This window comes from Molossus molossus, unplaced genomic scaffold, assembly GCF_014108415.1.
Source record: "Molossus molossus isolate mMolMol1 unplaced genomic scaffold, mMolMol1.p scaffold_m16_p_22, whole genome shotgun sequence".
Lineage (NCBI taxonomy): Eukaryota > Metazoa > Chordata > Mammalia > Chiroptera > Molossidae > Molossus > Molossus molossus.
In genome coordinates this window covers 10279344-10306448 of record NW_023425358.1, presented here as the reverse complement: position 1 = coordinate 10306448, position 27105 = coordinate 10279344, and positions in this window count along the sequence as shown.

Below are 27105 nucleotides of genomic sequence, written 5' to 3'. Positions count from 1 at the left end.
AGGAGGCTCCTGTTTTTCCCACATCCCTGCATCATTTGTCATTACCCATCTTCTAAATTTTGAAAATCGGTGTGTTAATACAATGTACATTTTACAAACTGCTAACAAGTTGGAGTTATCTCTTTACATACTTTCCATTTGGGTGTCTCCATTGGGAAATTCCTCTTTATATCATGTGCTCAGTTTTGTCAGGTTTCTCATTGTTGATTCACCTGAGTTGCTTTATAGTCAGCTACTAGTACAAGACTTATAGTTTCTTGTCAGTTTTAGGTACTGCAAATATCGTGTCTCAGTCTATTGTCTGTGTGTTGATCTTGTCTGTGGGGTTCTTTGTTTAACAGAAATCTATCATTCTGATGCAGTGATGGCCACTGAATGTGGCCATCTGCCTTATGCCTTGTGCTTTTGTGATCTTAAGAAGTCACAAAGGTTTTACACAAGCTTTTTAAAAATGTACCTGAGACCATTAATCCAGCTGAAGTCTATAGATTAGATACAGTAAGAATGAAGTAGGGATCCAGTTTCATTTTTCTATTCATGGGCCAATTTTTTTAACACCTTCTTAGCATTGATTTGTGGTACCAACTTTTTATCATATATCATGTTTATATAAACAGGTAAGTTTATTTCTGAATTCTGTTCTGTTCTGTTAGGTTATTTGTTAGTCCTCTTTGAATTGCCTCTGTCTAAAATTAACTGAGTATGGTTCTGACCAGGTAGCTCAGTTGATTAGAGCATCATCCCAATATGCCAAGGTTACAGGTTTGATCCCCAGTCAGGGCACATACCAGAACCAACCAATGAATGCATAAATAAGTGGAACAACAAGTTGATTGATGTTTCCCTTTCTCTCTCTAAAATCAATCAATAAATAAAAATTAAAATAAACCTCAGTTGCAGTTTGTCCCCGGCCCTGGTTGGGTCGTGCGGGAAGCAGCCACTCAATGTGTCCCTTTCATGTCGATGTTCCCCCCTCCTCTCCCACTCTATCTGAACAAAAAATGGAAAAATGTCCTCGGATAAGGATTAAAAAAATTAAAATTAAAAATATAATCAATTAAGCATAAATTAAAGGTTCAATTTTGAGCTCTCAATTCTGTTCTGTTGATCTACATGCATATCTTTACACCAATTCCACACTGTCTCGACTAGTATATTAAAATTTAAAATCACACAGTCTAAATCCTCCAACTTTATTCACATGTAATAGGGCTAGCCCCCAACTTCTTTTTTCTTTATTGATATGAGAGAGAGAGGAAGGGGAGGGAGAGAGATAGAAACATCAATGAGAGAGAACATCCAATTGGCCGTCTCCTGCATGGCCCCCACCGGGGATCGGGCTTACAATCTGGGCATGTGCCCTGACTGGGAATCGAATCAGCGACCTCTTGGAGCATGGGTTAGCCCCCAACTTTTTTTTTTTTTTAATCCTCACCCAAGGACATTTTTGCATTTATCTTCAGATAGAGTGGGGGAGAGAGAGAGAGAGAGAGAAACATCAATGTGAGAGAGACAACTGGTTGCCACCCACACAACCCCAACCAGGACCGGGGACAAACTGCAACCAAGGTACGTGCCCCGAGTGGGAACCGAACCCGGGACTCTCCAGTCTGCTGGCCGAAGCTCTAACCACTGAGCAAGACCAGCCAGGGCAGCCCCCAACTTTTTAAACACATTTTATGTCATTTTTCTTAACATACACAAAAGTAAAAAAATAGTATAATAAGCTTTCCTTATCCATCACCAACTTCAACAAACATCTATACTTCTCCACCACTTACCCATTGCTGCTTATTATTTTTTAATACCTTTACTGATGTATAACTTACCTAGCAAAAAATTCATCCAAATTTTAGTAAATTTATAAGATGTGCAAACAGCACCACAATTCAGTTTTAGAAAACTTCCACTGTCCCCAAATAGTCCATCTTTCCCAGTTGCTGTCGGTCCCTACACTCTGCTCCCACACTAGCCCCAGACAACTATTTATCTGCTTCCATTCTCTATATATTCGTCTTCACTGAAATCTCTTACAAACGGAATCATGCAATACATGGTCTTTTCCATCTGGCTTCTTTCACTTACTGGAATATTTTTTAGTCCTACATGTTGAAGCATATACAGTCCTGTGCTGCTTAATGACAGGAATACATTCTGAGAAATTATGTCATTATGTGATTTCATCATTGTGTGAACATCATAAAGCACACTTACACAAACCCAGATGGTATAGCCTACTGCACTGAGGCGCGATGGTCTAGCCTATGGCTCCCAGGCTACAAACCTGTACAGCATGTTACTGCGCTGAACACTGTAAGAAATTATAACAGAATGGTAAGTATTTTTGTATTGAGACATATCTAAACATTTTTAAAAGTACAGTGAAAGTAAAGTATAATAAAGATTAAAAGTGGCAACCTATACAGGGCACTTGCCATGACGGGGGCTTGCAGACTGGAAGTTGCTCTGGGTGAGTCAGTGATTGAGTGATGAGTGAATGTGAAGGTCTAAGGCATTCTTGTACAATACTGTGGACTTTACGTGACCAAAATGTTGGTCATCGATGCATCCTTTGAATTGATTTATGACCAAAAGAGGGAACTGTGGATGAGAAAAGGGGGTCCATGGAAAGTAACCTCACAGAGTGATCTGATCATAAATTCCCAATGTGGCATGTCATGATGGGCAGCCATGCCCCAGGCTTACAACTTGTTTAGTGAAAAGTTTTAAGCCAGCCTTGTCCATTGTTCTTGTGCGTCTAGGTTAACATTTGAAGTACCATAAGTAATATCCCTCAAATGTGGTGTTAACCTTCAAGAGGGCACTTAATTGTTTTTACTATCCTGCAATGCAATCCCCGCCTGGCTTTTCCGCCTAACTTTCCTTATGTTCCCTCTTTCATTTATTTATTTTTTTATTGAAGGGTAAATTTATTAGAGGGATGTACCATGTACACTAGAGATTGCAAACACATTTTTTTAGGCAAATCTGGTCAGCAGAAATGTTAATACCTCTTACACAGTATTATTTTCTCCACTTATTTGCTTACTTTTTTAAAAATGATTTTTAAAGTTTATTTTCCTTCTTTTTATTTTTATTGAATTTATTGGAGTGATGTTAGTTAATAAAAGTATACATGTTTCAGGTGTACAATTCTATAATACAACATCTGTATATTGTATTGTATATTCACCACCCAAATTAAGTCTTCCACCACCATCTACCCCAACTTTATCCTCTTCTACCTCCCCCCAACTCCCCTTTCCCTCTGATAATCACCATACTGTTGTCTGGGTCTATAAGGTGTTGTTGGGGTTTTTTTTAAGATTTTAAAAATTGATTTTTAGAGAGAGGGGAAGGGAGAGGAAGAGAGAGAGAGAGACATCAATGCAAGAGCAAAACTTTGATCAGCTGCCTCCTGTATGCCACCCATAGGAGTTGAGCCTAAAATCCAGGCATATGCCCTGACCAGGAATCAAACTGGCAATCTTTTGGTATATGGGACAATGCCCAGTCAACTGAGCCACACTGGCCAGGGCTAAGAGGTTTTCTTGTTTTGTTTTGTTTTGTGTTTTGTTTTGTTTTGTTTTGTTTGCTTAATCCCTTCACCTTTTCCCCCCAACTCCCTAACCCCAATCCCCTCTAACAGCTATCAGTCTATTTTCTGTTTCTATTTTGTTCATTGATTAAGTGAAGTAATATGGTATTTGTCTTTCTCTGACTGGCTTACTTCACTCAGCATAATACTCTCCAGGTCTATTCAAGCTGTCATAAAAGGTAAAATTCCCTTTGTTTTTATGACCAAGTAGCATTCCATTGTGTGAATGGATATACCACACGTTTTTTTATCCACTCATCTACTAATGGGCACTTTGGTTGTTTCGAGATCTTGGTCATTGTGAGTAATGCTGCTATGAACATAGGGGTGCATATATTCTTTCTGATTGATGTGTTGGGATTCTTAGGATATAATCCCAGAGGTGCAATCACTGCGTCCTAAGGCAGTTCCATTTTTAATTTTTTGAGGAAATTCCATACTGTTTTCCACAGTGGCTGCACCAATCTGCATTCCCACCAACAGTGCAGGAGGGTTCCCTTTTCTCTGCATCCTCACCAGCACTTGTTTGTTGCTTTATTGGTGGTAAGTAGCCATTCTGACAGGTGTGGTTTTAATTTACATCTCTCCGATTATTAGTTGAGCATTTTTTCATGTCTATTGGTCATCTGTATGTCCTCTTTGGAGAAGTGTCTATTTGGATTATTTGCCCATTTTTAAACTGGGATTTTTGTTTATTTTGTTATTGAGTTCTTTATATATTTTTTAAATCAACTTCATATCAGGTGTATCACTGACTAATATGTTGTCCTATTCAGTGGGTTGTCTTTTCATTTTGTTGATGGTTTCCTTTGCTGTGCAAAACTTTTTAGTTTGATTTAGTTCCATTTGTTTATTTTTTCTTTTGTTTCCCTTGCCTGAGGAGGCATATCAGAAAAAAAAATATTGCTAAAAGAGATATCAAAGATTTTACTGCCTATGTTTTCTTTCAGGAGTTTCATGATTTCAAGTCTAACATTTAACTATTTAATCCATTTTGAGTTTATTCTTGTGTATGGTATTAAAAGATTATCTAATTTTATTTTTTTGCACATATCTGTCCAATTTTCTCAACACCATTTATTAAATAGACTATTTTTACTCCATTGTATGTTCTTGCCTCATTTGCTTATTATTAATTGACCATAAAGGTGTGGGTTTATTTCTGGGCTCTCTCTTCTATTCCGTTGATCTGTATGTCTAATTTTATGCCAGTACCATGCTGCTTTTTTACTTATTTATTTATTTGTTTATTTATTTGTTTATTGATTTTAGAGGGAGAGGGAGAGACATAGAAACATCAATGAGAGAGAACATCGATTGGCCATCTCCTGCATGCCCTCACTGGGGATTTGGCCCACAACTTGGGCATGTGCCCTGACCGGGAATTGAATCAGTGACCTCTTAGTGCATGGGTCGACACTCAATCACTGAGCCACACCAGCTGGGCAGTACCATGCTGTTTTAATTACAATGGCCTTGTAGTATAGTTTGATATCAGATAGTATGGTTCCTCCAACTTTGCTTTTCTTTCTATAAATTACTATGGCTATTTGGAGTCTTTTGTGGTTCCATATACATTTTTGGAATGTGTGTTCTAGTTCTGTGAAATACACATTGGTGTCTTGATAAGAATTGTGGTGAATTTGGGAAGTGTGACATTTTAATGATGTTAATTCTTCCTATCTATGAACACAGTGTATGGTTTCACTTATTTGTATTTTCTTCAATTTCTTTCTTCGGTGTCTTATAATTTTATGAGTACAGGTATTTTACATCTTTGCTTAAATTTATTCCAAGTTATTTTACTTTTTTTTAAACAGTTGTAAATGGGATTGTTTTCTTAGTTTCCCTTTCTGATAGTTCATTATTGGTATATAAAAATACAACTGATTTCTGGATATTTATTATGTTTTCTGCTACTTCACTGAATTAATTTGTCAGTTCTAGTAGTTTTTTAGTGAAATCTTTACGGTTCTCTATATACAGTATTTTGACATCTGCAAATAGTGATCGTTTTACTTCCTCTTTTCCAATTTGGATGCCTTTTATTTCTTCTTCTCTGACTGATGTGGCTAAGACTTCCAGTACTATGTTGAATAAGAGTCATGAAAGCAGACATCCCTGACTTGTTCCTGATCTGAAAGGAAACATTTTTTGGTTTTTGTCCATTAAGTGTGATGTTGACTGTGGGTTTGTCACATATGGCTTTTATTATGTTGAGGTATGATCTCTCTATTCCCACCTTTTTTTTAGAGTTTTTGTCATTAATGAGTCCTGGATTTTATCAAATGATTTTTCTTCATCTATTGATATGATCATGTAATTTTTACCCTTTATTTTGCTTATGTGGTATATCATGTTTATTGATTTGCAGATATTGTATCAACCTTGTCCCCAGAATAAAGCCCACTTGGTAATGATGTATGATCTTTTTAATGTAATGCTTAATCCAGTTTACTAATATTTTGTTGAGGAGTCTATGTTCATCAGAGATATCAGCCTATAATTTTCTTTCTTTGTAGTATCTTTACCTAGTTTGGAATTAGGATAATGCTGGCCTCATAAAATGAGCTTGGGAGTCTTCTCTTCTGTTAAATTTTTTTTGAATCATTTGAGGATAGATGTTAGTTCATCTTTGAATGTTTGGTCAAAGTCACCCCTGAAGCCATTCAGTCCAAGACTTTTGTTTGTTGGGAGTTTTTTTTTTATTACTGCTTCAGTGTTATTAGTAGTAATATGTCTATTCAGATTTCCTGACTCTTCCTGATTCAGTGTTGGAAGATTGTATGTTTTTAGGAACTTATCCACTTCTTCCAGATTGTCCAATTTGTTGGCATATAGTTATTCATGATATTTTCTTACAATCCTTTGTGTTTCTCTGACATAAGTTGTTCCTTCTCCTCTTATTTCTGATTTTATTTGGGTCCTCCCTCCTTTTATCTTGATGAGTCTGGTTAAAGGTTTATCAATCTTGTTTATCATTTCAAAGAACTAGCTCTTGGTTTTGTTGATCTTTTGTATTGTTCTTTTAGACTCTATTTCCTTTATTTCTGCTATGATCTTTATTATTTCCTTTCTTCTACTCATTTTGAACTTTGTTGTTCTATTTTAGTTCTTTTCAGTGTAAAGTTAGATTATTTATTTGAGTTGTTTCTTGAGGTAGACCTGTAATGCTATAAATTTTCACTCTTAGGACTGCTTTCACTATGTCCCACAGATTTAGGGATTGTTACATTCTCAGTTTCATTTGTTTTAAGGTATCTTTTTATTTTTATTTTTCTTGATCTCATTATTAACTGATTCATTGTTTAGCAATGTGTTACTTAGCTTCCATGTGTTTGTATGTTTTTTCTGTGTTTTCTTGTGATTGATTTCTAGTATTATACTGTTATGGTCAGAGAAGATATTTAATATGATTTCAATCTTCTTAAATTTATTGAGACTTGTTTTGTGTCCTAACATGTGGTCTATCCTAGAAAAATGTTCCATGTGCACTTGAAAAGAGTGTATATTTTGCTGCTTGGTGAAATGCTCTGAAGATATCAATTAAATCCATCTGATCAAGTGTGTCATTTAAGGCCACTGTTTCCTTTGTTGATTTTCTGTCTGGAAGATATATTCAATTATGTCAATGGGGTGTTACTGTTTATTTCTCTCTTCACATCCATTAAGATTTGCTTTATGTGTTACTATTTTGGGTGCATAAATGTTTACAAGGGTTATATCCTCTTGTCGGATTATTCCCTTTATCATTATCCTTCTTTGTCTCTTACTATAGCCTTTGTTTTAAAGTCCATTTTGTTAGATATAAGTATTACTACCCCAGCTTTTTTATTTCCATTTGCATGAAATATTTCTTTTCACCCTTTACTTTCAGTCTTTGTGTGTCTTTTGATCTTAAGTGAGTCGCTTGCAGATGGTATATATATGGGTCTTGTTTTTTTATCCATTCAGCTATCCTATGTCTTTTAATTGGAGCATTTAAGTCATTTACATTTAAAGTGATTATTGATAGGTACATATTTATTGCCATTTTATTCTTTTGACTATGTTTCTTCTTCTTCTTCTTCTTCTTCCTCCTCCTCCTCCTCCTCCTCCTCCTCCTCCTCCTCCTCTTCTTTATCTTTGTCTTCTTCTTCAAGAACACCCTTTAACATTTCTTTTTTTTTTTTTTATCCTCACCTGAGGACATTTTTGCATTTATCTTCAGGTAGAGCAGGAGGGAGAGAGGGACGAAAACAGAGAGAAAGAAACATCGATGTGAGAGAGACACATCGACAGGTTGCCACACACACAACCCCAACCGGGGTCGAGGACAAACTGCAACCGAGGTACATGCCCTTAGTGGGAACCAAACCTGGGTCTCTCTGGTCCACAAGCCAATGCTCTAAACGCTGAGCCAAACTGGCCAGGGCCTTTAACATTTCTTGTATACTGATTTGGTGGTGACAAACTCTTTTAGCTTTTTCTTGTCTGAGAAGCTCTTTATTTCTCCGATTTTAAGTGATAGCCTTGCTGGGTAACGTAGTCTTGGTTGTAAATCCTTGCTTTTTATCACTTTGAATATTTCATGCCAATCTCTTCTGGCCTGAAATGTTTCTCTTGAGAAATCAGTTGACAGTCTTATGGAGCTCCCTTGTAGGTAACTGTCTTTCTCTTGCTGCTTTTAAGACTGTCTCTTTGTCTTTAACCTTTACCATTTTTATTATGGTGTGTCTTGGTGTGGGCCACTTTGAGTTCATCTTGTTTGGAACTCTCTGCACCTCCTGGATTTGTGTCTTTTTTCTTCACCAGGTTAGAGAACTTTTTAGTCATTATATCTTCAAATAGGTAGTTAATATCTCTCTCTCTCTCTCTCTCTCTCTCTCTCTCTCTCTCTCTCTCTCATGCTTCTAGTACCCCTATGATGTGAATGTTGTTACACTTCATATTGATCCAAAATTCCCTTAAACTATCTTCAGTTTTTTAAATTATTTTTTCATTTTGCTGGTCTGTTTGGGTGTTTTCTGCTACCTTGTCTTTTAAACTGCTGATTGAATCTTCTGCTTTACCCAATCTACTGTTTATTCTTTCTAGTATATTCTTCATTTCAGGTATTGTATTCTTCATTTCTGACTGGTTCTTTTTTATGGTTTCTGTTTCCTTTTTTATGTTTTCTCCCTTTGTTGAAGTTCTCACTAAGTTCCTAGAGCATTCTTATAACCATTGTTTTGAATTCTATATCTAATAAATTGCTTACCTCCATTTAATTTAGCTGTTTTTCAGGAGATTTCTCCTGCTCTTTCATTTAGGGCATGTTTCTTTGTCTCCTCATTTAGGCTGCCTCTTTGTGTTTTTTTCTATATATTAGGTAGATCTTCTATGATTCCCAGTCTTGGTAGGGTGACCTTATGTAGTAGGTGTCCTGTGGGACCCAGTTGCACAGTCTCTTTGTTCACTTGATATGAGTGTTCCAGGAATGTCCCTTGTGTGGGTTATGTGGGCCCTCCTATTATAATTGAGTCTTGATTGCTATTGGCTTGTTTGTTTGTGGAGTTGACCCTCAGACTGCCTGGTTGTAAGGACTGTCCCTGACCATAGTGTACGAGCTGCTGTACAGTTGCCGACCAAATGAAGTGCAATTCACCTCAGCAAGGTCTGATGACTGCAAAGATCTCCCTTTGGATATGCTGCCTGTGAAGCTAATTGGATTTCGCTCTGATGTTGTCTGAAGCTGGCCACTAGATGTGTTGGTTCTAGGGCCTCTTGGGAGGGACTCTGGTGCAGGCCAATACCATACATTGCCTGTAACTGGCCCTGAGCAACCTGTTTGGAGCTACAAAATGATCCACAGATTGTGGCTGTTTCTGCTGGGCCTGGGTGTATGCACAAAGGACCAAGCTGTGCACTAACGCCAACATTTACCAGCACTAGACCCAGAGGCAAGTCAGCAAAAGTTCCAAGATATCCTGAGATCTGCCTCTGCCTGCCTCCAGCTGCCTGATAGGCTCAGTCACTGAAAGAGCCTCTGGTGGTACTCAAGTTGCATGAGGTAGGCTCTCAGTGAGTCACCAGGTAGGGGTGAATGTCATTTACCAAAGAGGTGCAGGTTCAAACTCAGTGCCAGTGCTCAGTCTGAGGACACTCAGCAAATGTCCTAGGGTATACCAAGTCCAGCTGTCACCTACTGGGTGCCTGCAGACTTTCGTGGTGGAGCAGGGTCTCAGGGAGTCATCAGGGTGAGGCCAACAGAGTTTATCAGGCCCTAACAGACCAAGATTTGGCTGTGAAAAGGGATGGCTCTGCACCAGTCAGGCATGTGAGGGGGTTGAAAAATGGCCCCTGTCCTAGAGCCATACAACTTAGTCAGTTAAAAATTCTGCCAGGAGCCTGAGCTCAACGAGGGGTGGGAGGGCCACTGTGGGGTCAGGAGGGTAGGGCTAGTGGGTGTCCTGTGATGGGGAGTTGCTGGAGTTGCCAGTCATAATTGGGAAAAGGTGAGAGGAGTGGCCCCTGCCCCAGAGCCATGACACTCAGTCTGTCCTGGAAGCTACTGGCTTCGGCAGGGTGGGGCCACCAGGAGTTAGAGGGTGGAGCCACCTCAAGCCCAGAGGGTGGGGCTAGAGGATCTTCCATGACAGGGATGTGTCGTCAGGCAGGTTCATGGGAAAGTGAGAGGAATGTCTCTTGCCCCAAAGCCACATCACTCAGTCAATGACAACCCCTGAGTCTGCCCAGACCTCTATCCCCAGCCCAAGCAGGTGACTCCTCAGCATGGCATGATCTCTACAGGGCGCGGTGACAGGAAGTCCAGAGGGTGAGGCTATTGCTTTCCCCCAGGATGATGTTGTAAGGAGGGGAGTGGTCTACTTAAGATAGATGGAGTCTGGCCTAGCCAGTGTGGCTCAGTGGATTGAGTGTCATCCCATGGACTGAGACGTCCCAGTTCGATTCCCAGTCAGGACACATGCCTGGGTTTCAGACTCAATCCCCAGTAGAAGGTGTACAGGAGGCAACCGATCAATGTTTCTCTCTCACATCAATGTTTCTATCTCTCTTTCCCTTCCTCTCTCTCTAAAAAATCAATAAAAACATATTATTTTTTATAAAGATAGATGGAGTCTGTGGTGTGAGAGAGTGACTCAACACAGGGGTCCCTGCAGCTGTCCCCTCAGATCTCTCCCCAGAGCCACAAACCCCAGTCTCTCCTCACATGACTCCAGTCCACTCTGCCCTCCCTCCGCTGGATCCCAGGGTGAGTAGCTGCAAATGAGATTTGGTGTGTTGGCCCTTTAAGAGAGCACTTGTTGCCCTGGCCAGTTTGGCTCAGCGGTTAGAGCATCGACCTGCAGTCCAGAGAGACCCGGGTTCGGTTCCCAATAAGGGCACGTACCTCGGTTGCAGTTTGTCCCCGGCCCTGGTTGGGTTGTGTGGGTGGCAGCCACTTGATGTGACCCTTTCACATCGATGTTTCTCTCTCTCTTTCTTTCTCTCTCTCCCACTCTATCTGAACAAAAAATGGAAAAATGTCCTTGGGTGAGGATTAAAAAAAAGAGGGCACCTGTGTCTCTAGCAGATTCTTGCCTCTCCGTGGTGGACAGAATCCCTATACATTTTCACAGCCAGATGTTATGTGGGCACCTCTTCCAGGTTCTGGGCGTGGGAAGCCTGGCATGGGTTTGAGACCTCAAGCTTGCCAGGGGGAACCTTTGCAGCTGCAGTATCCCTCCTGGATCTCACGGGAGCAGGGCCAGCCCTTTTCCTGTCTCCAGAACCAGTCTCGATGTGGCTTCTTCTATAAATGTTTGGTTATAAGACTTCTATTCAGCTAGTCTTCAGTTGGTTATTCAGGTTGATTGTGCTATATTTTAGTTGTAATTCCAGTTTGGTCCTGAGAGGAGGTGAGTGTAACATCCACCTAGTCTGCCACATCTTGGATCTCTCCCTTAATTTTAAATACAGTACATAAAAGAAACCGTAAAATTGTTATTTCTGCCCTGGCCAGTTTGGCTCAGCGGTTGAGCATCGGCCCATGGACCAGAGAGACCCGGGTTCGGTTCCCACTAAGGGCATGTACCTGGGTTGCAGTTTGTCCCCGGCCCTGGTTGGGGTCATGTGGGTGGCAGCCACTCGATGTGTCTCTCTTGCATTATTGTTTCTCTCTCTCTCTTTCTTCCTCTCTCCTTCCCACTCTATCGGAAAGATAGATGCAAAAATGTCCTCGGGTGAGGATAATAAATAAATAAATAAATAGTTATTTCCTGGAACGTTTTGAGATCTTGCTCCCCGGCAAGTGGCTTCAGTTTTGGTTCAAATTAACTATAATGAAAATTCAAAGAAATATTGTAGACTTTATGACACTGTATACTTAGGCTATCCAAAATATATAAAACAACGTGAAATTTAATCAAGCACAAGAGAAATGATGCAATCAAGAGGCAGGATAAATACAAGATGTTTGAGGCTGCTGCTGGCATAATATATAGCAAAAATTTTTGTAAGTAGAAAGAGTACAGTCTAAAATAACAATAATAAATCTAGTATAGTAAATACATAAACCAGTAACATATTTGTTTATTGCCATTATCAAGCACTATGTACTGTACATAATTGCATGTGCTATACTTTTATATAACTAGCAGCACAGTAGGTTTGTTTACGCCAGCATCACTACAAACACCTGAGTAACCTGTTGTGCTATGCTGTTGTAATGGCTACAATGTCACTAGTGATAGGAATTTCTCAGCTCCATTATTATCTTGTGGAACCACTGTTGTAGATGTAGTCTGTCGTCAGCTGAAACATCATTACACACTGCATGACTGTATTAGTAGTTCACTCATTTCTGTTGTTAAATAGTATTCCATTTTATAGATATACCACTTATTTTTGTTGTTGATCCTCACCCGAGGATTTTTTTCCATTGATTTGTTGTTGTTGTTGTTGTTGTTGTTGCTGCTGTTAATCCTCACCCAAGGATACTTTTCCATTGATTTTTAGACAGAGTGGAAGAGATTGAGGGGGAAAGAGAGAAAGAGAAACATCTATGTGAGGGACACATCGATTGGCTGCCTCCTGCACCACCCCACCAGGGCCAGGGACCAAACCTACAACCCAAGCACATGCCTTTCACATGGACTCAAACCCACAACCCTTTGGTCCTCAGGCTGACACTCTAACCACTGAGCCAAAAGGCCAGGGTTTCCATTGATTTTTAAAGAGACTGGAAGGGAGGGAGGGGGAGAGAGAGAAACACTGACGTGAGAGAGACACATTGATTGGTTGCCTCCCGCCCACGTCCCAACTGGGGCTGGGGATCAAACCTGCAACCAGTTACATGCCCTTGACCGGAACCAACCTATGACCCTTTGGTATACAGGCCAATGCTCTAGCCACTGAGTCGCACCAGCCAGGGCTAGATATACCACATTTTGATTATCTATTCACCACTTAATGGACATTGGACATTTGAATTGTTTCCAGTTTTGAATATCATGTATAATATTACTATGAACATTTACATATGTCTTTATGTGAACACGTTTTCATTTCTCGTGGATATACACCTAGGAATGAAATTGCTGAGTCATATAATAAGTTTGTTTAACTTTTTAAGAAACTGTCAAATTGTAATCCAGAGTGGCTATACCACTTTACAGTTCCATAAGCAATATATGAAGTTCCATTTTATTCACGTCCCCTCAGTTCTTATTATTTACTGTATATTTTATTATAGTCATGCTAGTGGGTGCATTGGTATCTCGTTATGGCTTACATTATATTTTTCTAATACTAATTGTGTTAACCATCTTTTCATGTGATTTTTAACTACTTATATATTTTTTTTAGTGAAGTATCTGTTCAAATATTTTGCCCATTTTTAATTAGGCCTCTTTATTAATTGAGTTATAAGACTTCATTGTAACTCTAGACACAAGACCTTTATCAGATATATAACTTGGAAATAGTTTCTCCTCGTCTGTGCTTGACCTTTTACTTTCTCAGTGGTCTCTTTTGAGTTTTCAATTTTGATAATGTCCAATTTATCAGAATTTTCTTTTATCAACCATGCTGTTGATGTAGATAGCTTGAGTCCTCTCTGGTCTACCCTGTGCAGACATGTGGAAATACAGCCAGACCTCTGACTGTCTCATATTCCAGATTTTCCTGTTAAATTTTTGGGCAGTCCCCCAGTTTACTGCTTGTCCCAGCCAGGATGACTGGCTGGGCCACTGGTTTTACCCGCTTGCTTGTCATTGAGACCACAACTATTACTTACGGCACTGCTGGGCGTGGGGTTCCCAGCTCATCCCAATCAAGTGAGAAGACCCCTCTGGCAGTGAGCTGTGGGCTTGCGCAGCCTGGACAGCCTAGAAGTACCTCCCACAAACTTAGGTGGAGGGTGGAGGAGATGGAAACAGTCTGGGAAGATGGACACGGAACCTACCATTTTTGCTTGAAGTTCAGTGCTTCACTAGGTTCAGAAAAGCCAAATAACTTTTCCAAGATTGTACAGTGAGAAATCTCTAAATGTGTAATCTCTAAATCTATGACCCTATAGCATATGTTTTGTTTTGTTTTTTCCATTTACCACATTGTCTGTCTTTATGTGGATAAATGCTTGTCTTGTAATCAAGAATTAAGTGACTCTATATTAGAGGTGCTCAAATAAAAATGTAATATGACACAACAAATAATTTTATGTAAAAAGAAAAAATTGTTTCTTACATATTTTGTGACATAACTTCTTAATAACTTTTAATGTTATCCAAATATTAAAGCCACTATGCTAAATCAAATTATTGTTTAAAAATATTTTAAACTATAATGTAATGATTAAAATTTTTATTACAAATAAAAACTACTTTAACATGCAAAAAACTGTTTCAGTGTTTCATTCACAGCCGCTTCTAAATTGGCCGTATGCCATTTTGGTCAATTTCCAGAACCCTTAATGGCAAATGTTCTGCGAAGTGGGGATGAAAGACTGTGCACACGAGACTGTCTTTCCCAACAAAAACAAAACTAGATAGTTTGAGGATGTTGCCGGGGAACCAACCCATTAGTTTAAAAATTAGTAACTAAAGAAAGAGAATTAAGCATTTATCCTGCCTTTTGGGTTTGAACTCTGTATCAGGGAAATCAGAAAGTTTTAGAGGATGAAGGTATGTGTAGAAATGTTTTCACTAATAGGTGCATAATGAATGACAGAAAATCATCATTTGGCAATTTCTAATGAAATAATTGATTCAGGTAATAATCATTAATAAATAAATTTAACAAAATATGTCCAAGACTTACATACTGAAACTTATAAAACAATATTGAGACACTGTTAAGAACATCTATAAAAAAGAGGAATATACTATGTTCATATGTTGAAAGACTCAGTATAATAATTTAACTCTCCCCAAATTCAATGCAATGTCAGTCAGCCGCTGGCAGACGGGGTGTGTGTATGTACAATAAGCTGTTTTAACATAAATGTGAAAATGCACAAAGGATAAAAATAGCTAAGACAAACTTGAAGCATAAAGCTGAAGGATTTCCATGATCAGATATCAAGACTTTGATGTCACAATCTAACAGCCTGGTTTGCCAGTCAAAAAGGCCTCCAGGGCACAGACGCTGTGATAGAAGAACTTTCGCAGGTTGAATGCCAAGGTTGTGCCCTTGACCCCTGAGGTGCCAGGTATCATCTCCATCACTGAAATAGTGACAACCTACACTGGAGATTGGTACACCTGTTACCAGTTTGGCTAATGTTAATTTCTCACTCCACTTGCAGGATGAAGAAGACCAATTCGCATTCACATGGAGTGACCTGCAGTATACTTTCAATATGTTTCCACAGGCATAGCTCAGATCTCTGGCAATATGCCACCAGTGGGCAGGGCCTGACCTTCAACAAGCCCAGGTCACCACAGGAGTTTTGGTTATCCATCGTATCAATGACAGCCTGATAGTAGGGCCCACCAAAAAACAGGTGGATGTGGTGCTGTAATTAGTCACAATGACTAGTGACAGTTGGGCTATAAACCCAAATAAAGCCCAGGGCCCCGCACAGCAGGTGCAGTTCCTAAGGGCCACCTGAGTGGAAAGCCAGAGAAACATCCTAGAGTCAGTGAAGCCAAAACTGGTTGACCCAGGTGGCACTAACTAATAAAAAAGATCCGATATCTGGAAGGCCCCTTTGGGAATTGGAGACTGCATGTACCCACGTGGGTGTTCTTTTGCCCCCACTAGTTTAGGTGACCCACAGGCGCCAATTTCGAAGGAGGCAACAAGTCTTGGCAGCTATTCAACAAGACTGTTCTAAAAGTCTTGGACCCTTTGGAGCGTCCTAGCACAACGGAACCACAGGTGTCCACAACCGCCACTCACGCTGAACGGTGAATGTGGCAACAAGAAACTGCCACTAGCCCTGGCTGGTTTGGCTCAGCGGTTAGAGCTTCGGCCTGCGGTCCAGAGAGACCCAGGTTCAGTTCCTGCTAAGGGCACGTGCCTTGGTTGCAGTTTGTGCCCGGTCCTGGCTGGGTCGTGCGGGTGGCAGCCACTCGATGTGTCCCTTTCACGTTGATGTTTCTCTCTCTCTCTCTCCCTCCTGCTCTATCTGAACAAAAAAAGGAAAAATGTCCTCAGGTGAAGATTAAAAAAAAAAAGTGAAATTATGAAAAAAAAAAGAAACTGCCACTAGGGTGAACTGACCTCTTGGATTTTGGATCCATAATTTGCCTGAGGCAGCACCTTCGGAGGGCTCTCTTTGAAGAGCAGCTCCTTGCTTGTAGTTGGGCACTGGTGGACACTGGTGTGTGGTAGCCCTGCCTGACCAGGGCAGTAGGAACACTAACCACTGCTCTCCAGTGTGAAAGAAACATGTCATTGCAACACATGTTGGGAAATATTGGGCTTGGAGGAGCTGGAGGTAGATGACGAAGTCATATGATTAGGCTGTGCCTACGAAACCCCAATATTAATATACCCAACCATTCTTGCTCTTTCTCCCCCTTAGGGCAATTCAAGTTGCCATAGTACCCTGAACTCTAATCTGGAGATGATGCTTCCGGGCAATAGTCTCTGTTGTGGCACCAAGGACGTCTGATCTTCCATTCAAATGGATGGCTTCATCGTGCATGCCAAGCTTGTGCAGAACATCACCTCTCCTCCTGGACTAGATGACCAGGGCCGAAAGGTCTGGGTCAAGCAACAGAGCACTGAATGTCTGTGAAGGTAGGAGCCTCAAAACCGGGCAGACAGCCTGGGTTGCAACACCTAAATAGCTAGCACCCCAAGTAATAGACAGGAACACCTCTGACCATGGGAAGTACAGGAAGTGGGAAGGGGAGGGGAAAATAACCTCTCCTCATTTTGTCCCTTCAGAACACCAGTGGTGCCTGGTTGACAATACACTGGTGAAGACTATTAGCACAGCAGCAGCATTGGGGGGTGGGGGGGGGTTGAAAGTTGCTGGGTCTGTCACCCACGTGTTCAAGGCACTTCCCCTCCAGACTCCATGTGTGGCCCACCACTAATCTGATAGGGGTCCCAGCAACCATCAACAGTTTTGATCAGAATGATACTCTCTGTACAGGGTCAGGTCCACAGGATACCTGATACCCTGTGCATGATGCTTACCTTGAACATAGACAGAAAATGAGAGGCAGACTTTAAATATCACCACTGGTTTGGGAAGGTCTTACTTCATGCAACTGGACTTGGCTGCTTAATCCACAGCTTAACCACACAGGCTTTGTGCAGTTGGACTAGACACTCTTACAACGGCTCCCTGACCAGCGTGACATGTGTGCCTCCGGGTTAAGTGTTCCTCTGAGGGGTAGGAGTACAGGCTACAGAGTGTCTGCGCTGGGCTCCGAGGGTGCTTAGATGGGACACGCTGTTTGGGAATTTCAGTGTCCCAGTTGTTTGTACAAAATGACACTCTACAATGGAAGGGCCCCACACTTCTGACACATTACAGGGTTGCCAGAAACGTTCTTCCAGGAAAACAGCCACACAGCCAGTTCTTTATGCTGTTTGTATCCTCATAGCATATATATGTCAATGACAAGCATGCAACTTGTCACTGACAGTGGTGGCGATACCTAACCACTGCTCGGGCCATTCTCACTGTGCTCACTAACCATGGGAGTGATGGGTTGCTCAATAGCCCTCAGTTATCTGCAGGCAGAACAAGGTGGCATCTGTGTTACTGCCAACATCGCTTGTGTATATCTCAATAGTTCAGGGAGGAGCTGCAGAAAATCATGCTCCGGGGGTATGGTTCTCAGCTGCATAGGCACTGTTCTTTGACTCCTTTTGTTGGATTAACCCAGGCAGCTGAGGTTCCTGATTGAAAACCATCCTCCAGGAAGGGCTGGCCATTCTCCTGGGTCTGGTCTTCCTAACAACCCTAGTAAAGTGCTGTCTCAAAATGACGTGAAGGCTCTGCCAGGAAATCTGATCTGCACAGGTTGTTTCGGGGCCCCCACGGGAGCTGACTCCACCTCCAAATTCAAAGTGAGCGATGGTCCCACTGGATTTGATCAACTTTATCTGATGTTTCGGTGGCCGGGTGAGGGTAGGGGGTAGGCTGTTGAAAAAGGCAGTGTCATGTGCAGTCTTTCAACTTCCTCTTGGTTACATAAGGATGGGCCTTGGGCCTGGAACGTTTCCTTAACACAAGACAAAGAGCCCACACAGCTGTGCCAGTGGGAATACCTTTCCCTATTGCAGACCCAAGATGTTCTCCTTTGTTCTGCTTAAACAAAGGCTCTCAGGCACCCACCCCACCCCCCCCAGCATTTAGTATTTCAGACTCCGTGGGGGAGGAGTTGGGGTCCTTCTATTCCTGCACAAGAGGGTTGCATGTAGGCCATATGTCCTGTGACCGCGGCCAAGGTGGAGGGGGACCCTGCTGGCCATGGGGGACCAACACACACTATTGGAGCGGACCTGGCTCTGTCTCTTCTTCATGTGAGTACAGCATTGTTCCGTCCACTGCTCTGCTGTGTTTTCCTTGGTGACTCTGACACCAAGATGTAGTGAGAAAAGATTTGGCCTTCTATGCCCAGTAGGTGGCGTTGTGATGAGCTCTGCTATTCTCCATGTAGTTGGAGAACTCCTCTGGGATTGAGAACCAATGAACCATGTTCCACTGGACAGTCTTATCTTTCTCTTCTGAGTATCTCTTCTGAGAATGAATGACTTTTATATATTCATTGTGTTTTTATAAATTGTTGGCATTCCATTGGATTTTCCAATTGTTTCATCTTTCAAGTGTTCCTTCAAACTAATTCCTGTGTCCCTTTGACAAAGGTTCTGTATTTATCTAGGCTTCCCCAAGTCAGAGCTCAGAGGAAAGTCTGTGTGCTGTGTTGTACAGGCAACGTTGATTCCAGAGCAGGAGTGAAAGACGTAGAGAGTGTCACCAGGTAAAGGGGACAAGTTGGCTTCTGGCTGATTTTTCTGACTGATATTTTTAAAGGAATCTTTTGAAATATGTCTGAGAACTATCTACCCATGGGACAAGAGTGAAGCATTTATGAACTGGCTACTCTTCTCCATTGATGGAGAGTGGTTCTTGGGCATTGATTCCCCACAAATCCCTAGCTGTATATGCATGACCACCAGGTGGGTTCCTGCCGTGGTTCTACATGTAGCCTGCAAGCTTAAAGAAGCCTCATGGAAGGAAGTAAGAGATCACAGCACAACCAGACAGGAAAGACTATCAGTTTGTACCAGCACACAGCCTGTCAGAGCATGCATGAACTGTTCACGCAGCCAAGGCTGAGAGGACTATGAAGTGTTGTACAAGAGGTGTCTAGGACTATTCACTTTCAGCCACTCATGCGTTCTTAAGTCTTATCCATCACAGTCTTGCCCTTCCATGTAATAGCCAATCACAAATTCTGCAAGGACTCCATGTAAGATGATTGGTGGAACAAACTACAGTCCCCACTGTTCAGCTGATCCTAGGCCGTGATTGGGATAGCCATTATATATAACCCAATCCAAATTCTTTCAGCCTCACCAGCACTTCAGCTTGAAACACACTTCTGAAAAGAAGTTAACAACCTCTCTCTTGCACCCTCTGTCCAGTGTTATCCCCATGACATAACCAAGGTAGCTTTCCACACCTTCCTTTATGTTCATACATGTAACACTCACACACACATGTGTGTATGTAATATGATCTAATTTTTGTAAAAAAAAAAAAAAAGAGAAGAAAAATAAACTAATTCTAACAGATATATACCAAACACTCTACCCATCAACAACAGAATATACAGTCTTCTCAAGTACAAATGAGACATTTCCCAGGATAAACCATAGGTTAGGCCACAAATCAAGTCTCAATAGATCTTAAAAGATAGAAAAGTATCTTCTCTGATCACAACAGGGTGAAGTTAAAAATCAGTAACAAAAAGAAAACTTAAAATTCAAAATTTTGTGAAAAAATTAAACTTCACACACAAACACACTCAAAGGCTCAAAGGGTAAAGAAGAAATCATAAGGGTAATTAGAAAATACATAGAGATGGATGAATGCAACAAAAAAGTACTAAAAGAAAAAATCGTAGCTCTGCATGCTTGCATTAAAATCAAGAAAGATCTCAGCCCGGCCTCTGTGGCTCAGTGATTGAGCATTGACTCCTGCACCAAGAGGTCGCCCATCTGATTCCCAGTCAGAGCACATGCCCAGGTTGTGGGCCCAATCCCCAGTGAGGGGTATGCAGGAGGCAGCCAATTAATGTTCTCTCTCATCAATGTTTCCATCTCTCTCTCCCTCTCCCTTCCTCTCTCTCTCTCAAATCAATAAAGAATAAATATTTTTTAGAAAAGAAAAGAAAGATCTCAAATTAATTATATAACTCAAGGAACAAGAAAAAGAAGAAAAAAACTAAATCCAATGGTGGCAGAAGGAAGTGATAAAAAATTACAACAGAATAAGTAAAATAGAGAAGAGAAAAACAATAGAGAAAATCAATGAAACCAAAAGTTGGTTCTTGCCCTGGCCAGTTTGGCTCAGCAGTTAGATAGAGCGTTGGCCTACGGTCCAGAGAGACCCAAGTTTGGTTCCCGCTAAGGGCACGTACCTCGGTTGCAGTTTGTCCCCGGCCCTGGTTGGGTTGTGTGGGTGGCAACCACTCGATGTGTCCCTTTCACGTTGATGTTTTCCCCCCTCCCCCCCCCCCTCTCTCTCTCTCTCACTTTTTCTGAACAAAAAATGGGAAAAAGTGTCCTTGGGTGAGGATAAGAAAAAAAAAAGTTGGTTCTTCAAAAAAGATTAACAAAATTGATAAACCTTTAGTTATATTGACTAAGAAAAAACATGAGAGAAGACTCAAATTACTAAAATCTGAAATATAAATGGAGGCATTACTATCAATTCTATAGAAACCAAAAGGACCATAAGAGAACAATTGTACTGTGAATAATTATATGCCAACAAATCAGATAACATTGATGAAATGAACAAATTCCTAAATAGACAACCTACCAAGACTTAATCATGAAGTAGAAATCTGAGCAGACCTATAACTAGTAAGAAGGTTGGCTCAGAAGAACATTGGATGTAAACTACAATTTTTTGAAATTTATTAAAGAAGATTGAATCAGTCATCAAAAGTTCCCAACAAAGAGAAGCCCTGGACCGAATGGCTTCACTGGTTAATAGTATCAAACATTTAAACAAGCACTGACACCAATCCTTCTCAAATGCTTCCGGAAAATTGAAGAAAAAATAATACTTCCTAATTGATTCTAGGAGACCAGCACTACCTAACACCAAAGCCAGATAAAACACCACTAGAAACACCCTGGCCGGTTTGGCTCAGCGGTTGGAGCGTCAGCCTGCGGTCCTGAGAGACCCGGGTTCGGTTCCCGCTAAGGGCACGTACCTCGGTTGCAGTTTGTCCCCGGCCCTGGTCGGTTGTGCGGGTGGCAGCCACTCGATGTGTCCCTTTCTCTCTCTCTCTCTGTTCCTCTCTCTCTCCCCCACTCTACCTAACAAAAAATGGAAAAATGTCCTCGGGTGAGGATAAAAAAAATAAAATAAAATAAAAAAATAAAATAAAAAAAAACACCACTAGAAAAGAAAAATACAGACCAATTTTTCCTTATGAACATTGATGCAAAAATTCATAACAAAATTCTAGCAAGTACAATTCAATAGCATATCAAAAGAATTGTACACCATTACCAAATGACATTTATTCCTGAAATGCAAGGATAGTTCAACATATGAAAAGCAACGTAATAAACCACCTTAACAAAATGAAACGGGGAAAATCCTATAAGATAATCTCAATCAATGAAGAAAAAAATAAACATTTTACAAAATCCAATAACCTCTCAAGAAAATTACTCTTAACAAACTAGGAATAAAAGAAAACTACCTCAACATAAGAAAGGCTATATATGAAAAATCCACAGTTAACATGATACTCAGTAGTAAAAGACAGAAAATTTCTCCTCTAAGATTAGAAACAAGGCAAGGATGCTTGCTTTTTCCACTCTTATTCAACATAGTATTAGTTTCAACCAAAGTAATGAGGCAAGAAGAAAAAATAAGGCATCCAAGTTAGAAATAAAACATTTAAATGATCTCTACTCACAAATGACATGCTCTTATATGTAGAAAACCCTAACTATTCCACACCAAAGCTGTTAGAAGTAATAAACAATTCAACAAAGCAGCAGAATACAGAATCAACACTCAAAAATTAGTTGCGCCCTGGCAGGTTTAGCTCAATGGTTAGAGCATCAGCCCACGGACCAATGAGTCGTGGGTTCCATTCTGGTCAAGGGCACATACCTTGGATGTGGTTCAGTCTCTCGCCCTGGTTGGGGTTGTGTGGGTGGTGGCCACTCTATGTGTCTCTCTTGTGTCAATGTTTCTCTCTCTTCCTCCCTCTTTCCCTCCCACTCTGTCTGAAAACAAATGCAAAAATGTCCTCGGGTGAGAATAAAAAATAATAAAATAATAAAAATAAAAATAATTTTAAAAATCAGTTGCACTTCTATACACTAACAACAAAATCTGAAAAGGCAATTAAGAAAACAATTCTAGCTCTGACTGGTGTGGCTCAGCAGTTAGAATGTAGGCCTGCATACCAAAGGGTCACAGGTTCGATTCCCAGTCAAGAGAACATACCTGCGTTGCAAGTTTGATCCCCAGCCTGGTCAGGGCACATGCGGGAGGCAACCAATTGATGTAATGTCTCTCTCTCTCTCTCTCTCTCTCTCTCTTTCTCTCTCTCTCTCTCTCTTTTTCTCTCTCTCCCCCTCTTTTTACCTCCCTACCATGCTCTCTAAAAATCAACGGGAAAACTATCCTCTGGGGGGGATTAACAAAAAAAGAAAGGAAACAATTCCATTTATGAAAGTGTCAAAAAGAATAAAATATGTAGGAATTAACTTAACCAAAAAGGTGAAACTCTTGTACACTGAAAACTATGAACTATTGCTGAAAGAAATTAAAGAAGACATAAATAAATGGGAAAACATCTTGTGTTTATGGATTGGGAGACTAAATTTAAGATGTTAATACTACTCAAAGCAATCTATAGAGTCAATGCAATGCCTATCAAATTCCTAAAGATGCTTTTTGAAGAAATAGAAAATGTATCCTAAAATTCATATGGAATCTTTAAAAGCCCCAACTAGCCAAAACAATCTTGAAAATGACAAACAAATTTGGAAGGTTCATACTTCCTGATTTCAAAATTTGCTACAAAACTACAATAATCAAAACAGTGTCTTCCTGGCATAAAGACAGACATATAGACCAATGTAATAAAACAGAGATCCCAGGAATAAACCCTTGCATATAGGGTTTATATAGCCAAGGTCAAGTGATTTTGACAAGGGTGTCAATGCCCTGGCCGGTTTGGCTCAGCGGTTAGAGCATCGGCCTGCGGTACAGAGACAAGGGTGTCAAGACCATTCAATGGGGAAAGGACAATCTTTTCAACAAATGATGCTGGGAAAACTGAATAACCACATGCAAAAGAATGAAGTTGGATCCTTACCTCATACCATATACAAAAATTAACTAAAAGTGAATAAAATATCTAAACATAAGAGCTAAAACTATAAATCTCATAAAAGAAAATATAAGGGGAAATCGTCATTACATTGAATTTGGCATTGATTTCTTACTATGACATCAAGAGCACTGGGAACAGAAGCAAAAACAGTACATTGGACTTTATCAGAATTTAAACATCTTTCCATCCAAGGACACTATCAACAGAGTAAAAAGGTAACCCATAAAGTGGGAGAAAATATTTACAAATAGATAGTTTAATATCTAGAATATGTAGAAAACTCCTAAAACTCAGCAACAACAAAACAATATATCCAATTCAAAACTTAGCAAAGACATTTTTCAAAGAAGATATACAAGGGTCAATAATTACATGAAAAGATGCTCAACAGCACTAATCATTACAGAAACGCAAGTCAAAACCACACCAATTAGGATGGCTATTATCCAAAAGCAGAGAAGAGGAGTTTGCATGGATGTGGAGAAACCGGAAGCCTTGTGCATTGTTGATGGGAATGTAAAATGGTGCAGCTGCTATGGAAATTGTAGGGCAGTTCCTCCAAAACTTAAACATACACTTGATTCAGCAATTCCACTCCTGAGTATACACACAAAAGGAATTGAAAGCAAAAGCTCAAACGGATATTTGTAGACAAAGGTTCATAGGAGCAGCATTTACAATAGCCAAAGGTGGAAACAACAGATGAATGGATAAACAAAATGTAGTATATACATGTATATACATACATTGGAATCTTATTCAGCCTTAAAAAGAAATAAAATTTTGATACGTGCTACAGCATGGGTGACCTTGAAGACATTATGCTAAGTGAATTAAGCCAGATACGAAAAAAAACAACAACAAATACTGTAAGAAACACCTTGAGTAGTCAAATTTATACAGACAGAATGTAGAACACTGGTTGTCAGGGGCTAGGGAAGCAAGAAACAGGCAGTTATTATTTAAAAGCTATACAGTTCCAATATAGGATGATGAAAAAGTTCTGGAGACAGTGGTGATGAGTGCATGATAATGTGAATGTACTTAATGTCACTGTAGTGTATAATTTAAAATGATCAAAATGGTGCCCTGGCCAGTTTGGCTCAGCGGTTAGAGCATCATCCCACAGACCAAAGAAGCACGGGTTTGATTCCGGTCTAGGGCACGTACCTCAGGTGCAGTTTGGTCCCTGCCTTGGTTGGGGGTCCTGCGGGAGGCAGCCAGTCAATATGTCTCTCTCACGTTGATGTTTCTCTCTCTCTCTCCCTCCCACCCTCCCACTCTGTCTAAAAATCAATGGAAAAGTACCGCTAAAAAATAAAAATAAAAAATGATTAAAATGGTAATTTTTATGTTATAAATATTTTAACACACACACACAAATCTCTCACTAGTCTGCAAAGTTTTTAACTATTTTCCTGATCAGTAAATATAAATCTAATTTGTCCTTTTAAATAACTACACAATCTATCATATAAAGGGCATGCTATACTATATTTACTCCCATAGTGACAAACATTTGCTATTATAAATAATGCTGCAGTCAGAACCTTTAAGGTTCTTATGATGTATTAGGAATCTCCAAACTGTGACTACTGGGCAAAGTAATGATACATTTAGATGCTTCTTTAAGCCATTTTTAATTTTTGTTTGTACGTGGTATAAAACAGGAGGGAAGATGTTCTGCAGTAGTTAGGTTATGGATTTGACTGCACATAACAAAAATCTCAAATAGCTGTGACTTATACAGGATGTGATTTTAGGGGCATTCCAGGACTGGTGTGGAAACTTCTGCATGAAATCACCCAAGAAGCCAGCCTCTTTTATCCTTACTTCACCATTCATGGTCCAAGATGGCTCACTGCCTGTCCAGATTCCATTCAGCAGCAGAAGAGAAGATGGACACACCCACTTCCTCTCAGGACTCTACCTAGAAGTTGCATGTAACACTTCTAATAGCCTATTGTCCTGAACTTAGTCACATAGCCCATCCTAACTAAAAGGAAGACTGGGAAAAATACACTCATTCTGGGTGACCATGTGCCCAATTAGTACCATGATGGCCAAGAGAGATTAGATTCTGAGCAATTTTCTGATAAGATATTCCAAAAGAACAGTCAATCGTGTCAGCAATATTTATAAAATAAACCATTTATTAAATTAAAATGCCTCGTGTTTATTAAGGCCCACATATGATTGGATCTGTTTCTAGACACTAATCTATTATATTAAAATAGCTTTATAAGTGTTGTTAGCTGCTCCTATTGCATTATAGTTGTTGATATATTAGTAATTTATCTTTTGTTAACTGTTTGATTTAAGCTATTTGAGTTACATTATTTTCTAAAGTCTTTTGCAATTTTTTAAAATATGTTTTTATTGATATTTTAGAGAGAGAGGAAGGGAGAGAGAGATAGAAACATCAATGTGAGAGAAGTATATCGATTGGCTGCCTCCTGCACACGCCCTGCTGGGGATTGAGCCCACAACCCAGGCATGTGCCCTGACCAGGAATCGAACTGGGACCTCTCAGTCCATGGGACGATGCTCGATCCACTGAGCCACATGGCTAGGATGATTTACATTATTTTTACAGATCAAGTTAAAGATGGTCAAACTTGTTTTGTGAAAGCTGGTTTGCTCTGGCACTTGGATATTATAATTTGAGGCAGAGATCATTTTCCTAGTTCTGATTTTTCAATGTTATGAAGCACCTCTACCCACCAAAAACTATAACTAAGAGGTCACGCATTTGTTGTAACCGGCATCCAAGACTCCACTTTATTATTCACTTAAAAAACAATGGGTGTGAGCAAGTGCCTGGATGAGGCCTGGTAGTTAAATAAATTCCTGAGTTGATGGGAATTTAAAGAGGTGCTCTCCCAGCTCCGGCTCTGGCACATTATCCATCTGAAGTGTGTGGTTCCATTAGCTTTTCATGGGATCAGTGTCTCTGTCATTATCTCCTTCCATCAGTCTGCATTCACTATTTTTTTATTTATGTATTTATTTATTTATGTATTTAGTTTGAGGGTACATTTATTAAAGCCAGGGACAGTGAAACAACAAAGGGCTTGGGATAGAAGAAGCTGAAGGAGAGAGTTTAAATGGGGCTGCTTTGGCTCCCTAGAAAGTTATGGGAAAGAATTGAGCCCAAGTGGGGCTGCTGTCGGCTCCCTAGTGAGTCAGAGAAAAGGGGACCTTGGAGACAGGTTCAGGGGGTTATCCCAGGACAAAGAGCCACTGCCCATTGTTCCCCTGGTTGCAAATCTCCTGGGGTCCCTTAGAGTTGAGAAGATGCACACCTGTAGGGGGAAAGGGGAACAGAACGGTGTGGACATGCTCCCCGGGAGGAGAGTGCACCTACTCTTTCATAGAGGAGATCTGCTCAGTATGCCTTATCCTCAGAAGAGCCTTCCTTTGACTTTACAGAGAAGGAAAGCTATTTGATTAAAAGAAGCTGCACTTGGGATCCTC